This window comes from Eriocheir sinensis, unplaced genomic scaffold (genome assembly GCF_024679095.1).
Source record: "Eriocheir sinensis breed Jianghai 21 unplaced genomic scaffold, ASM2467909v1 Scaffold138, whole genome shotgun sequence".
Taxonomy (NCBI): Eukaryota; Metazoa; Arthropoda; class Malacostraca; order Decapoda; family Varunidae; genus Eriocheir; species Eriocheir sinensis.
Window position 1 is genome coordinate 1 of NW_026110717.1, and position 16,501 is coordinate 16,501.

The following is a 16,501-nucleotide window of genomic DNA, read 5'->3' on the forward strand; positions in this document are numbered from 1 at the left end:
ATAGACAAGGGAAAATATAATTTACATTTATTTAAGATTAAATGAAAATAATTGCCTTACGCAATATTCTATGCTCAGACGATCATAACACTCTGGCATATTCAGCAATGGATACAACATATGACAAACGACATGTCTTAAACATAATACTACAATATGTGCTCAGTTGTTGCCAATAATAATAACACTCGTCGTTCCACAAGCAGTGGTTTGTATCTCTCTGCTTACGTCACAATCATTATGTACTCTCTTCACAAAATCCTAATAACATATTCCTATAGTATAATCTACTACAAGTCATGGAAACACCCAATTATACCACACGCTGTGGTTTCCATTTCTGCTTAACATCGCAAACAAATAATCACTATCCTGTACCTCACATTCCTACTACACATTTCCTCACAATATAATCTCCAGGACAATACAGTCGGTTTCCTTAGATTCTCAATTTCTACTCACGATTAAGATCACAACAGCCATTCTCGGCTGCGTGAGTAGCAGGTCTGCTTGAGGCGAGAACCAAGCTCGGTCTACCTATATCACTGATTTCTAGGCCACATTTTTCTTTGCTTGAGGCGGACTTACATCCTTGACACGCCCTTAATTTTCTACATAACCAATGGCCAATACTTCCTGTCACACCCATCTGCTCGCTCATTATGTTGTATTGTTTTACTTCTCCTGCTATTCGTGAGTCAGTCTTAAGACACTCCCACAGTGATTTTTCTGTTAAATTATTGGCTCATAACATGTCGCCACAACTGACGTCACAGGTCAGAGTCTTTTCAATGGTTGTTCACACTTTCTGACCACGCCCACTGGGCATCTGTTTTCTGTATTTGAGTCTGGGTATCTGTTTTCCTTTACCCTCGTTGTTTCCTCTCTTTGGTACTTGAGATGCTTACACTGTTATATATGTCACTTTTTTTGTTAGTGTTTGTCCTGTCAGATGTCTACACAGTTGTATACCTGCCTTTCCTCTCGGGGTATCTGTTTTCCTTTACCCTCGTTGTTTCCCCTCTTTTGTACTTGAGATGTTTACACTTATATATATGTCACCCTTTTTGTTAGTGTTTGTCCTGTCAGGTGTTTACACAGTTGTATATCTCACTCCTCTGTTTCCTCGTTTTCTGGGTCCTGACAACATGACTCAGAATGGGATGCAGGAAGCATAGTCTTGGCCTCCTCCTCCACCTCCCCCTCCTCCTCCTCCTCCTCCTCTTGTTGTTTTCTTTCCTCTTCCTCCCTGTCTTGTTTCATAATGGTGTTAACAGAAATGTCATCCCCTCACAAGCTCCCTCCCTCCTCCAGCGTCACACCACCACCTCCAGGCAGGGTTCGGGCAGCAGCAGCAGCAGCCTCTATGCAGTGTGTGCCACAAAATGGGCCTGGGAGTAGCAGGGAGGGGCGGCAGGGTGGGGAGGGGGCGGCCTGAGGCGAGGAGGAGCGGGGTGCTGATTAGTTAGTGGCTGAGAGCGAGAGACATCAAGCATTACAGTAATTTTTCTGTGGTTGAGTTAGAGTTCCCTACCGTGGAATCATGCCCGGGTTAGACGAATTTCCCGTTACAATAAACTGCGTAAGATGAAAAGTTTTGTTTAGTCGGCGCAACATCTGTGGTCATATGCCGAAGAGAGACAGGAGGGGGAAGGAATTATAGAAGGGAACAGATCCCATTAGACGGGACACAACCCCAGATTAATACCTGGTACCCATTCACTGCTGGGTGGACAGGGGCGTAGGGTATCGGAAAAGCTGCCCAAATGTTTCCACTCCGCCCGGGAATCGAACCCGGGCTCTCAGTTGTGAGCCGAGTGTGCTAACCACTGCACCACGAAGCCCCCTCTGCGTAAGATGAGGATAAACTGTACGGCCTCTCTCACCCTCACCCTGACACCCTTCACTCCTCTCCATCCATACAGCCAAAGCACCTCAGTAACCAAGGGTCTGTAGGTCTTTCTGCACTGTATCATCCTGTGTCTTCTGTGATCGTCCTCCAACAACACTACCCATCACCTGCTGCCTCCCTCACCCTTCACTCCTCCCCTCCATCCATACAGCCAAAGCACCTCAGTAACCAAGGGTATGTAGGTCTTTCTGTACTGTATCATCCTGTGTCTTCTTTGGTCTGCCTCCACCAACACTACCCATCACCTGCTGCCTCCCTCACCCTCACCCTGACACCCTTCACTCCTCCTCTCCATCCATACAGCCAAAGCACCTCAGGAACCAAGGATCTGTAGGTCTTTCTGCACTGTATCATCCTGTGTCTTCTTTGGTCTGCCTCCACCAACACTACCCATCACCTGCTGCCTCCCTCACCCTTCACTCCTCTCCATCCATACAGCCAAAGCACCTCAGTGTACCAAGGATCTGTAGGTCTTTCTGTACTGTATCATCCTGTGTCTTCTTTGGTCTGCCTCCATTAACACTACCCATAATCTACTGTGTCGCTCACCCTCACCCATTCTCGCCTCCTGTCCCGACCACCTCAGTCTTCCCCTCCTCAGTACAACACTTCACACAGCCAAGACTCATCCCACCTCTCAGACCATTCACCGTGATTTAGTATGCAGTGTCACCGTGATTTCTGGGACTAATTCTCCCACCAACAGGGGAGTAAGATAGAAGCTGTGTCTGATATTGGTTGAAATCTTGCCTCTCCTGCCAGGGCAAAATAAAGTACACACAAAATATCTGGGAAACTGAACCTGAGAATTGTGATGCAGTGATTGGAAGACAGGCACAACAGTCTGGTATTAGGAAATGTAAGGATGAGAGACGAGTGGGAATTTAAGGGAATAGGAAGAGATCTAATGTGAGGAAGGAAGTGTCAAGTGAGAGACTGGTACAAGCAGAGGTACAGAAGGAAGGTGAGGGAAGTATTTGGCAGAGCAAGAGTAGGAGTGAAACACAGTGCTGGAGTGAGTGAGGATGTGAGAGTCTTAACCCCTTGGCTGCAGATTTCCTGCCAGAACACCTCACCAAGCTACAGGACAGGAGCAAAAAGTGGCTGCTACAATGCAGTGAAGAAAAATGTAAAGTCCTGCACCTTGGGAGGGGAAATCCAGCACACCAATACCACATGGGAAATGCTCCACTATCCACCACAGAGGCAGAGAAAGACCTGGTACTGTATGTTACCAGGATAACAGTGAAGGGATATCCAGCACACCAATACCACATGGGAAATGCTCCACTACCCACCACAGAGGCAGAGAAAGACCTGGGACTGTATGTTACCAGGATAACAGTGAAGGGATATCCAGCACACCAATACCACATGGGAAATGCTCCACTATCCACCACAGAGGCAGAGAAAGACCTGGGACTGTATGTTACCAGGATAACAGTGAAGGGATATCCAGTACACCAATACCACATGGGAAATGCTCCACTATCCACCACAGAGGCAGAGAAAGACCTGGTACTGTATGTTACCAGGATAACAGTGAAGGGATATCCAGTACACCAATACCACATGGGAAATGCTCCACTATCCACCACAGAGGCAGAGAAAGACCTGGTACTGCATGTTACCAGGATAACAGTGAAGGGATAGCCAGTACACCAATACCACATGGAAATGTCAATATCCACCACAGAGGCAGAGAAAGACCTGGTACTGCATGTTACCAGGATAACAGTGAAGGGATATCCAGTACACCAATACCACATGGGAAATGCTCCACTATCCACCACAGAGGCAGAGAAAGACCTGGTACTGTATGTTACCAGGATAACAGTTAAGGGACTCCAGTACACCAATACCACATGGGAAACACTCCACTATCCACCACAGAGGCAGAGAAAGACCTGGTACTGCATGTTACCAGGATAACAGTGAAGGGATATCCAGTACACCAATACCACATGGGAAACACTCCACTATCCACCACAGAGGCAGAGAAAGACCTGGTACTGTATGTTACCAGGATAACAGTGAAGGGATATCCAGTACACCAATACCACATGGAAACACTCCACTATCCACCACAGAGGCAGAGAAAGACCTGGGACTGTATGTTCCCAGGATAACAGTGAAGGGATATCCAGTACACCAATACCACATGGGAAACACTCCACTATCCACCACAGAGGCAGAGAAAGACCTGGTACTGTATGTTACCAGGATAACAGTGAAGGCAAAACCTGTGCCAGTTACAGCAGACGGGTTGAGAAGAGTTCAGTGTCAAGGGCAGCCTGGGACGTAGTGGGACACAAGGTGTGTGGAAGAGGAAGGGAGGGAATGCATGCTGGACAGACGATACAAAATAGACAGTTAAGGAACAGTAGGGAAAGTAGACAGAGTATATGAATATTTTGGTAGAGTGACATCAACAAACTGTTTAGAGAACAAAAAGCTTTCAGAAAGAAGTCGAGATAAATTGGGGACTTCAACGGAGAAGTCACACAACTTTAGGCCTATGAATCACCTGGTTTAAGGCTGCTTTTTCTGAAACTTGCTTCACCGCACAATGCAGCAAGAATTCAGGTGCCAGATACTGCTAAAAACAGTACTACCGCTTTGATTGGTTTGTCACAACTTTTACACCAACGCCTCACATGGCCAAGCTTGTGAGCAGGGTGAGGTGCCGGAACACTGGAGGAGGGCCGTCACTGTGCCACTGAACAAACGGGAAGGAAGAAGGGATGGTTGTGGCAGTCACAGGGAATAAGGTGACTCAGTGTGCCAGGGAAGGTGGAGGGAAGGGCTTTAAACGAAAGGGTGAAAAGAATGATAAAAAGTGTCGGCGATGAACAAGGGGGTGATAGGGAAGGGAGGGAGGTGTAAACATATGTTTTGCCTGTCAGGATGCCTTGATTTTGTCCAGCTCTTCTGAGTCTGCCAAACAAGTAATGCTGTAGTTATTTATCCTTAAGACAGGCTGTTGAGCCCCTCTTCATGTCACTACAAAAGTCAACACAAACATGTACAAACATCCTGAGGCTGTCCACACTCCACAAAGTTGTTCAAGTTATCCGAGCCCAACAAATGCCGGTAATGGTGAGACTGTTCTTATTGCAGAGGTTGTTGAGTCACTCTTCACGTCCTCCCTGAAGGAAGCCGGCGGCCTGAAGCACCGCGGGCAGGTCACCACCACCAGCCTGCAGGCCAGGGACCTAAACACCTCTGGATGGGACTCTGGAATGGCAGGCTTCACTGTGGCTTCACTAAGGTCTCCTCACTCTTATATATACTCAATTTTGCATCAGTACACACGTCATCGTCATTGTCATGTATTGGTCGGTATTATCAAACGCTTTCGTCCATCACATCAACTGTTTCCAAAGGCCAAACAGGAGATAAATTGGGTTCTCATGAGTGCTCTTTTAGGTTCATGGTACAGAAGAAGGGTCAAACTACCACCAGGGTCATAAAACTGTCCTTGGAAATGCCCAAAATGCCTATGAAAGCCTTGCCAAGTATGTGTGCTTGGGTGCCAAAATGTTGAGTTATACAGCCCATTATTTCTCTGCTATAGGATGAAGGTCTTTCACAACTCTTTTTGGCAGCTCCTCTATACTTTATTTTATTGGAGCAGAGATTAGTGTTTTTTTCCCCCTGGAGTTGCTTCCTTTAATGAAAACAAAGTCCATTTGTCTCTGTGTCTGATGTTAATACACTTCATCCTGCCCCACAAAGCTTCTAATTCCACGTCCTGCTTCTCTGTCTGCCCTGACTTACACGCTGGCTGGGTGCTTTGGTTCCTCAGCTGTTGTGAGGTGCATGAGATGAAGTGCACAAGTCCAAGCCTCACCTTTCATAGGCACCAGGACACCTTTAACCTTTGTCTGTTCCCTGGTCCAGGACACTCAAGGCCTGTCTCCCCATGTTGTGCCTGGCATTCTTCTCCATTCAGCTTGGCACATTTCTTAACTTCTCTCTGGATCTTGTGTGAGGTGCAGAGTTTATGAAGCACATTTTAGGGCTGGGAATATGCACAGACTGCACCCTTCTCCTCAGGGAGAGGGGCAGGTTTATAGTCATAATAATACAATGTTTACCAAAATTGTTCCACTCCATTTCTCTCCTGATTTCTTATTCATTCTGTAGGCCTGGTTTGCAGTAATTAGGTAAAGTTTGGGGCACATGTTACAAGTGTGCCTGGCTGTGGTGCTCATCTCCATCCCTCTGGCCCCTGAGCCAGCAGCGGGTAAGGACCCTTCAGCCCCAGGACATGGCCACTACAGTATCTGGGTCACCACAGCTGCCTTGCCCAGGTTCCCTTTTATAGACCAACCCAAAAGGCAGGATGAACAGCTGGGTGGGTCGTCATTATAACCCAGACCGGTGTGTTCATAGCTAGCCGTCAACCTCTCCACCAAGGGAGCACACTGGTTGCTGTGTGTGTCTACTCTTTCAAAGGTTGCTTTCCTCATTATTATTTTTTGCCAGTACCAATTTCTTCCTTCTATGTCTTAAAGTATAGCTCACCTTTCCCACTTGATGCTCCTGGAGTAATGATGTGTAAATAAAAGACAGAAATGACCATAGCTGGGCACGATAACAGAAACCTTATTCCTGATAACCGATAACGAAAAACCTTAACGGCGATAACCGATATTCGTTAACTAGAGACACAAATATAGGCAATAACCGATAACCGATATAAATCCACAATTCCGATATGCGAAGACGATACTATATTGATATCTCAGATGGAACAACATTGATGAATTAAAATTTTCATTATCTGTATTTTAGGAAACTTACAAAACCTTAAAACCACACGTTGACACGTACATATGGACGGTAATACTAGAAATGCCTGAACCGGTGTTGTGTTATTTGGCGTCCCCACCGTCAAAAATTGTTTACAAACACTGGTCTCTCGTGAACGGTATATGCTCAGACCAGCAAGCGTAGACCTGTACAGTCTCACAAAGCTTTTAAACCGTAATTAAGAGTTGCTGGAAGGCTGAATCAGACATATAGTACCACTACCACCATCCTCGCTGTTTCTAGAACGACACTCTGTACGAGTTGTATTTATATGTACAGAGTGTACGTCGTTCTAGAAACAGCGAGGATGGTGGTACTGTTTGTCTGATTCAGCTTTCCAGCAACTCTTAATGTGTGAAAAAGCATTGTGAGACTGTAATCTACTCAATGGTCTGAGCATGCAGTTCACACGAGACCAGTGTAAAAAAACGCCAGCTTTTGACGATGGGACAAAATAACACACCGTATCAGTATCATGGCATGGTCACAAACGAATATGGAATATCAAATTTGAGGTAGTGAATAATCATTTTTGGGGCAAAGTTAAATGATTTTTCTCTATGATATATTGATTTTTGAGTAGCATAAAAAAAATAACGTAGTGTTTTAATTTTCATGATCTAAGTATGATACCTCATCACCGAAGATATTTCATACCCCGAAGTTTTTTCATACAATACCGGGCCACGCATGCGCAGTAGGGAGGAGACAATGTTTTTTTCTGAGAGGCGGAAAAAAAGTAGCGATTATCGCTAGTTTGGTTACAAAAGTAACGAAGATACCGATATATATTTAAATAAGTAGCGGATGGTCAATAATCCGATTTTGTTATCAGCGATAAAGTATCGCGATAATGCCCAGCTATGGAAATGACACCAGTGTAATTGTTTAATAGTGCAAACATAAATATGTACTACTTAACACTTCTCTAAGGGGTGTGTGTTTGTACACAGCAAACACTGCCTGGGTCACTGTAACAGCAGCCTGCCCCTGTCCCTGCAGAGGAAGGTGTTCCGTCAGTGTAACAGGAGAAAGCTGAAAGTAAATGTCAACAAAAGTAAAGTGATGGTTTGTGAGTGAAGTAGAAGTGAGGTTGTAGATTTTGTATGCCCATATAGAGTGGGAATTGAATGTGAAAAAGAATGCAAAATAATTTTGAATGGTGAAGAAATGGAGGAGGTCAATGAGCTTAAGTACATTGGATCAGTTATGTGTAAGCATGGTGGTATGGAGGGAGAGACAAGAATAAGGGCATTGCAAGGAAGAAGGGTGGTAGGGTCTTTGGGACGAATCATGAATGGCAGAAGTGTGAGCATGGAGGTAAAGAGGGATTTGAGAAATACAATAATAGTACCAACCCTCACATATGCAAGTAAAACATGGGCCTGGAATGAAAGTCAGAGGTCTAGAGTGCAGGCAGTGGAAATGAGTTATTTGAGGAGTGCTTGTGGTGTGAGTAGAATGGATGGAATGAGTAATGAAAGTGTGTACGAGCGTTTTGGAATGTGTCACAGGGGTGAAGGGAAGAAGTGTGGAGTGGTGGAAGAAGTGAAGCGACAGACTTTAAAGTGATTTGGCCACATGGAGTGAATGGAGGAGAGTAAGATGACCAGAAGGGTGTATGTGAGCGAGATAGAGGGAGGGAATGCTAGAGGATGACCTCCAGTGAAATGGAGGGATAGGGTGCAAGAGTACGTTAGGGAGAGGGGGGAAAGATCTTTGAGAAACTTTGAGCAGGCAAGGAGGGAGTGTCTGGATAGAGAAAGTTGGAAGCTCTTCTGCCTTGGCCATCCTCTGGTGGGAGCTCCTAGGAGCAGGCGTCGATGAAATGATGATGATGATGATGGGTCTAGAACAATGTTTTCAAAGTCACAATCAACAAACTAGCTCTGTCTTGCCCCTAACCTTAAAAATCAACAAAAAATGAGAACACGCCAGGTTTGCCAAGACCCCCAAAGCTCCCCCAGTAACAAATAAGATCACTAGGTTTTGCCGAAGTCAACACTAAACCTTCTTCCTCCTCTTCCTCCTCCTCTCAGATCAACCGCACGTGCAAGACATGCCAGGCTCTGATGTCCAGTGTGGAGGAGATCGGAATTCCTATCATGAGGGAGACACACAGCCGCACCACACCCTCACCGGACGCCAGCAATCCTGTAGTCGCCACACCTCCAGGTTGGTCGTGGCTTGGGGGGGAACCGTACATTTTCTCCTCAGTTCTGTGTCTTAATTTTAGGTTTGTTTGTACATCAAGCTTGATATTTGCCATCCTGAAGTCCCCCTCACTGTCATGACTCTACTCTTGCTCATTCCTATGCTATCCAGATCCCTTATGCAAGGGTTAACCACCATGTTCATTCTTTCATCCCTATTCTATCCAAATCCCTTATGCAAGAGTCAAACAGCATCTTCATTATTTCATCCCTTTCGCTGGTAAACTCTGGAACAGCCTCCCTTCGTCTGTATTTCCACTCCTGCTCATCCCTATACTGTCCAAACCCTTTATGCAAGGGTTAACCAGCAACTTCATTCTTTCATCCCTTCCGCTGGTAAACTCTTTCCTTCCTTCCTCTTGTTCTTTTTCCTTCTTTCTCTTTCCTCCCTTCCTTTCCCTGGCTTCTGTTCCTTCTATCTCTCTGTCTGTCTTGCCCTTGAACTCCCTCCTTTGCCCCCAATAAACAGAAAACAAAACAAAAATTAATTTGTGGTGGCAATGGCAGCGTCTTCAAACATTAACACGTTCCTTCCTTACTTACCCCCAGGGAGCCACCATCAAGCAGGACGACCACTCCGGAGCCATCATCATCACCCGCATCATGCATGGCTGACTGCTCCGGCCTCATCCATGCTGCCGACGAGGTGCAGGGGTCAACACCTTCAATGTGGAGGGCAAGACACCGGCGGATGTCCACAAGATGCTGGTGAGGAGGGGGAGGAAGGAGAGGAAGGAGAGAAGGAAAGGAGAGAGAGAGAGAGAGAGAGAGAGAGAGAACTGGTCAAATTTTATTCTCTCTTTTGCCTTGCTTTCCTGTATACTTGCTCTGGATGAAATAAAGCTATCATTACTATTATTAATATCATTATTTATTTTCCAGGCCCCAAGTAACCAGCCACCTCTGTCCCCTTCCAGGTGCAGGCGGAGGCACCATGACCTCAGGCTGCTCCCCGGCCAGCAGCTCGGTGCACCTCAGGAGAGCAAGGTGAGGGTGCACGCCTACTTCCACTATGACCCCAAGGAGGACAACAAGCACATTCCCTGCAAGGAAGCCGGGCTGCCCTTCAACAAGCTGGACATCCTGCACATTGTGACCCAGGATGACCCCTACTGGTAAGCCCTGGTGACCTTATAATGAAGCTTTGTGGCTCTCAGGTGATCCAGTGTCCCGCTTGGCCTGCCCCACTCATGGGGGGCTATGCGGCTCAGGCCAACTGAGTGCTGGTGTGTGACATTGCCCCTGCAGCAGCCCTGCTAGACCAGAGGACTTGACCGCTGCAGTGGTGCATTCCGTCCACTGGTGAGTCACACAGCTCCCCGTGGGTGTGGGGGTGAAACACACTGACACTGGATCAGCTGGGCGCACCAAACACAGCGTTCCACACAGCAGCCCCATCACAGTGTTCCCTCAGCAGCTCTTATAGGCGACCCTTTACTGAAAACAACAATCACAGTCAAAGGAAACATTTGTAGAAGGTGCTGCAAAGGTGTCACTGGCCACTCACATAGCTACATCGTCTGCCTTATGTACAAACACTGCCCCCCGTCTGCACAACAACAGGCCAACCCGAGGCAGGGCTGCTGCAGCTCCAGAGGGGGCTGCCGTGTGTCTCGCTGGGTGTGGTGGTGGGGGTGGCAGTGGTCACGGTGGCAGAGGTCTGGGCTTTCAGTGAGCAAACACACTCCCAACATCTGTATTCTATAGATTTACATAGATTTACATAGAAAATCAGACCACACAGACCCCATGGTCCAGACTTGGTGGTCTGTCCTTAAACCTAAGTGATTTTACATTAATCAGAAGACTCCAAAACGTTGCACTTCTACTCTAGTTGATATTAAGTTGAAGGAAGTGACGGTCGAGCTTATTTTTGAAGGAGTCAATCGTGTTACACTGGACCACTGATGGTGGGAGCTTATTCCATTCTCGCACTACAACGTTGGTGAAGAAAAATTTGGTGCAGTCTGAATTTACTTGTCTACATCTGAGTTTTACGCCATTGTTCCTCGTGCGCAAAGTGTCATCGATCATAAACAATGTTGATCTGTCTACATTCGTGAAACCATTAAGTATTTTAAAACATTCGATCAATTTTCCTCGGAGGCGACGTTTCTCAAGAGAGAACATGTTAAGGGTAGAAAGCCTTTCTTCGTAGGATTTGTTGCGCAAGGAAGGATAATTTTCGTTGCCGACGCTGAACACCTTCTAATTTAGCAATATCCTTTGCATGGTGGGGAGACCAAAACTATACCGCATATTCAAGTGGGTCTGACTAAACTGTTGTAGAGCAGGAGTATTACATCTTTATTCTGAAATAAAAGTTTCTTTTAATGAAGCCCAACATTCTGTTCGCTTTATTTGCTGCATCGATGCATTGCTGTGAGAATTTGAGGTTTGACGCTATTTTGACCCCCAAGTCCTTGACGCATTGAACGCTTTTGAGTTTAACGCCGCGCATTTCGTAATCAAACTTCTTACTCCTCGTTCCAACTTGAAGGACCTGGCACTTGTCTACGTTAAAGGGCATCTCCCATCTATCCGACCAAGCTGAAATTTTGAGAAAATCCGCTTGGAGTCTTTGCCTGTCTTCGTCAGTGAGAACCGAGTTACCAATCTTTGTGTCGTCTGCAAATTTACTAATGCGGTTATTGAGTCCAACATCCACGTCGTTGATGTAAATATTGAAGAGCACTGGGCCAAGAACCGAGCCCTGAGGGACGCCACTAGTGACCGGCGCCCACTCTGAGTTAAATCCGTCAATCACTACTCTTTGTTGTCTGTTGCTCAACCAATTCGCGATCCATTGGTTTACCTGACCGTCAATACCTATTTGCTTTAATTTGTAAAGTAATTTATGATGCAGGACTTTATCAAACGCTTTCTGGAAATCAAGATAGACTACGTCCAGTGATTTGATTACGTCATAAACAGTGAAGAGTTCGTTATAAAAGGTTAATAGATTTGATAGGCAGGATCTTTTGTTTCGGAAGCCATGTTGTGAGTCCCCAATTAATGAGTGGCTTTCAAGGTAACTCACAATTTTGTCTCTAATTATGCCCTCAAGTAGCTTACCTACAACCGAAGTTAGACTAATGGGCCTGTAATTACCTGGTACTTTTTGTCTCCTTTCTTAAAATCAGTGTCACGTTAGCCTTTTTCCAATCTGAAGGGACAATGCCTTGTCACAAGGACATAATGAATACGGTTGTGAGGGAGGAGAGTATTTCGCACTTTGTTTCTTTCAGCAGAGTTGGATATACTTTATCAGGTCCAGGACTTTTATTTGTTTTAAGTGATTTGAGGGCTTTAAGGACTTCATCGGGTTTTATTTCAAAGTTAGACAATGCATGCTCGGGATTTACATTAGTACTGGTGTTGGTGGTGGTGGTGGGAGGACTGTTATTATTAAACACCGAGGAAAAGTAATTATTTAATAGGTTTGCAACGTGTTGGCTGTCAGTCACTAATGCACCGTCGCTGTTTGTTAAAGGTCCAATTCCACTTCTGATCGCCTTTCTGTTGTTTATGTAACTGAAGAAGGATTTCGGATTTTTTTTACAGTTGGCTGCAATGTTTTCTTCATATCTACGCTTTGCCTGATGCACTAATCTTTTTACTCGTCGCCTTGCATCATTGTAAAGTCTAATGTTTTCGGGCGTGCTTTGCTCTTTCTTTAACCTGTAAGACAATTTTCTCTCCTTGACTGAGTGTTTAATTTTGCTATTAAACCAAGGTGGACTTTTATTAGTGTTAATTCGCTTCTCGCACAAGGGGACAAATGTGTCCTGCTGAGTGAGTAAGTGATCTTTAAAGCTTAGCCAGGCGTCCTCTACATTGCCGTCATCTGATAGTTGCATATCTATTAGTTTTCGTCGGATTTCTACGAAGTTGGCTCTTTTGAAATTGGGCACCTTAACTTTTTTTGTTGTTCGGGCGTTACGTACGGCGTTGTTGAGGAGCCTTCCGAATCTGGCTGCCCCGATGGGGGACAGGTGTATGCCGTCCCTTTGGAAAAGTTTACTCTGGCCGTTGAAATGGTTCCAGGCGTTAAAGAACTCGACGTCAAGTTCTCCGCAGAGAGTCTGTAGGCGGTTGTTGAGGCTGAAGGCCTTACTGTAGAGTCAGAAACTGTTGGTGGTTATGTTCATCTATAAATGTAGGTTGGGTTGTTTCTTAAGGTGGTTATGTCACAAATGTGGGTTGGCACACACAAGGCATTTTCAATGAGTTCTTGTCTGTTTTATTTTTATTCAAAATTTTCACCCAAACTTTGGTCCAACCATTTCAAATAGTCTGTTTGGACGGCGGATTTCTTGGGTCCTTTCCTCCCCTCTGCTCTGCCATCACTCCCAACACCTGTTTTCCTCTCATGTGCTAGCTACAGGTAACATAGGAGAGAGGAAAAACAGGAATGTTGAAACTGTAATAACAGAGCAGAGGAGAGGACCCAGAATCTACTGCCCAAACGGACCATTTGAAATGGTTGGACATTTTCAACCTCTTAATATCACTAGAGCCAGGGCCCCACTGTAGACCCTGAGTCCTCCATGGAGTATGAACACTAGGAGACAATAAAGTAAGGGGAGGCAGGGACAGAACAATGCCTGATGAGCTAACAAGAGGTGTGTGTTGCTTCTTGCCTTCAACTCACCAATGTCAGCAGGAGAAACAGTCTACACTACAAGTAGCCTCAGCCCCTGCCATCACGGCTGACATGCCCAATAAGCCCCACAGCCTCCCTCACCCTCCAGGCCAACATCAGCATCAGCTCCAATTTCTAACACTTGCTGGGTAGCCGTTGTTGGCGAGAAGCTGGGAAACTCTCTTCAGCTCGGTGTTCGGCTGCCCATGTTGAGGTGTGTGAGGGCCCTCTTGACAAAGGCGCTGATTATGCTGTGCCTATATCTTTCAGGCATTCGCTAGCACCGTTGAGACAGAACCCGAGGTTAGTGGCTTTCACGTACACTTCTGTTGAAAAAGATGTGTCCTCACGGTGCACCATGGTGTCCAGAAATGGGAGCTTCTTATTTTGTTCTATTTCATGCGTGAAGTTTAAGCAGGAGTCGTTCTTGAATTCGGTGATTAACTCCTTTATGTGGCTCATGGTGTCAACGCTGATGAAGATGTCATCGACGTACCTCGCGTAGATTTGTGGTTTGAGTTGAGGGTGGCGTGCAAATAGCCTTTCTTCGATGGACCTCATGTAGAAGTTGGCGAAGAGGACGCCGAGGGGTGATCCCATGGCCACACCGTCTCACTGCATGTACACCTTGCCATCGGGTCCGTAAAATGGTACTTCTTTAATACATGCTTGTAGAAGGAGGCATAGCGAGGCTTCGGGAATGTTGAGTGGCCCTTCGTCTTCTAAGTGGTAGATGCGTTGACAGATGAGATCTATGGATACGTCGACCGGTACATTGGTGAAGAGTGATTCAACGTCCATGGATGCCATGATGTTGGAGGGACGGGTAGTCTTCAGGAGATCGAGGAACTCTGTTGTGGACTTCAAACTGAAGGAGGCTGGTGTGAATGGTGTGATGAGTTTGTTGAGGCGCTTGGCGAGTTTGTAAGTAACTGATGGTGTCTGGCTGATGATGGGACGTAGGGGGTGGTCTTCCTTGTGGGTCTTGACGTTGCCATAAGTGTAACCCAGTTTGTGGTCTGTTGTTGTTGTTAGTCTGGCGGATGATACGGTTCAACTTCGTCTTGATATCGTTCGTTGGGTTTCTTGTGATTCTGCTGAATTTTGTGGTGTCGGTCAGGATGGTTGCCATCTTATTCAAGTAGACATCTTTGTCAAGAATGACAAAGATAGATGACTTATCGGCCCTGCGGATGACAATGCGATCGTTGCTCTTCAGTTCTTGGGCAACAGTTCGAAATTCAGGTGTGAGGAGGAGCTGCGCTGGTGTCCTCTTGTTATCTTTGCTTCTCGGATGATTTCGGCTTGTAGGTCAGGTGATGTTGTTACCCTCTTGTCGTTCTCGAGCTTTTGAATGTCTTCGAGCAGCATTTCCAGTTCTATGCGCTTGGTGAGCGTTTTTCCCGAGGAGGAAACACATGGAGGACAACACCATAATATTGACAAGAGAAAACAACAACAAGAGACTCAAAATGATCGAGGCAGTGCTAATTTACACCCATAAACCTGCAATAAACATACAGCATCAACCCGACACGTCACTCCCGACAAAGAGGCAGCAAGCGCCAAGCTAAGCTATGATTGGCTGAGAGCCGCGCACACTAACGTGCAGGCTCAGCGAGGCAATATATAGCCCCGCATACCAAAATCCCTCGAAGCAGAAGAATCAGCTACCTCACTCCTTCTCATACAACTGAACAGAGAACATCTCCTGAAGATGGCCGAATAGGCCGAAAGACGTCTTGAGACATATATCTCCATTACCTACAACCAAAAGACCGCGCCACAGTGCGTGAAATAGAAAAAACAACTTATAAAGAGAATAGTGCAAAATCTGCTGTTGATTTTGATAAAGCATATATATATATATATATATATATATATATATATATATATATATATATATATATATATATATATATATATATATATATATATATATATATATATATATATATATATATATATATATATATATATATATATATATATATATATATATATATATATATATATATATATATATATATATATATATATATATATATATATATATATATATATATATATATATATATATATATATATATATATATATATATATATATATATATATATATATATATATATATATATATATATATATATATATATATATATATATATATATATATATATATATATATATATATATATATATATATATATATATCTATATATATATATATATATATATATATATATATATATATATATATATATATATATATATATATATATATATATATATATATATATATATATATATATATATATATATATATATATATATATATATATATATATATATATATATATATATATATATATATATATATATATATATATATATATATATATATATATATGGAGAGAGAGAGAGAGAGAGAGAGAGAGAGAGAGAGAGAGAGATGTATATATGTAGATAGATAGATAGATAGATAAATAAATAGATAAGAAGATAGATAGATAGATAGATAGACAGATATAGATAGATATAGATAGAGATAGGTAGATAGATCTATAGATATTCAATACATTTACATATCACAACTTCCCTGAATATATAAAAATCCTATAAACAATGAATGGCAGTGGACCCAACACGGATCCCCATGAGCGTCATTCATTAGGCTGTCCCGGTCCGATTGCCTTCCGCTGACTGACTGATGACATTATAATATCATTAGCTCTCTGTAATCACAAGGTAACATGCTCTTTCGGCCACCTCTTCCGATTCTTACAGGAGCAGCGAGTAGCGGGCTTTTTTATTGTTTCCTGTTGTTGTGGCCTTGTGCTGTCTCCTTTGCTGTAAAAGAAAAATAATAAAATAAATCACTAACCAGCTGTCATACAACCCTAAATAAATACACG

The 16,501-nt window shown here is 44.1% G+C and overlaps 1 long non-coding RNA gene across 1 annotated transcript; it reads left to right on the forward strand.

Moving 5' to 3' along the window:
• The first annotated feature begins 5,193 nt into the window (after positions 1–5,193).
• On the forward strand, positions 5,194–9,648 carry LOC126989933 (uncharacterized). The gene is made up of 4 exons (XR_007743892.1): positions 5,194–6,373; positions 7,684–7,771; positions 8,770–8,905; positions 9,493–9,648. It is a non-coding gene; the product is annotated as an uncharacterized LOC126989933 (long non-coding RNA).
• Positions 9,649–16,501: the final 6,853 nt, after the last annotated feature.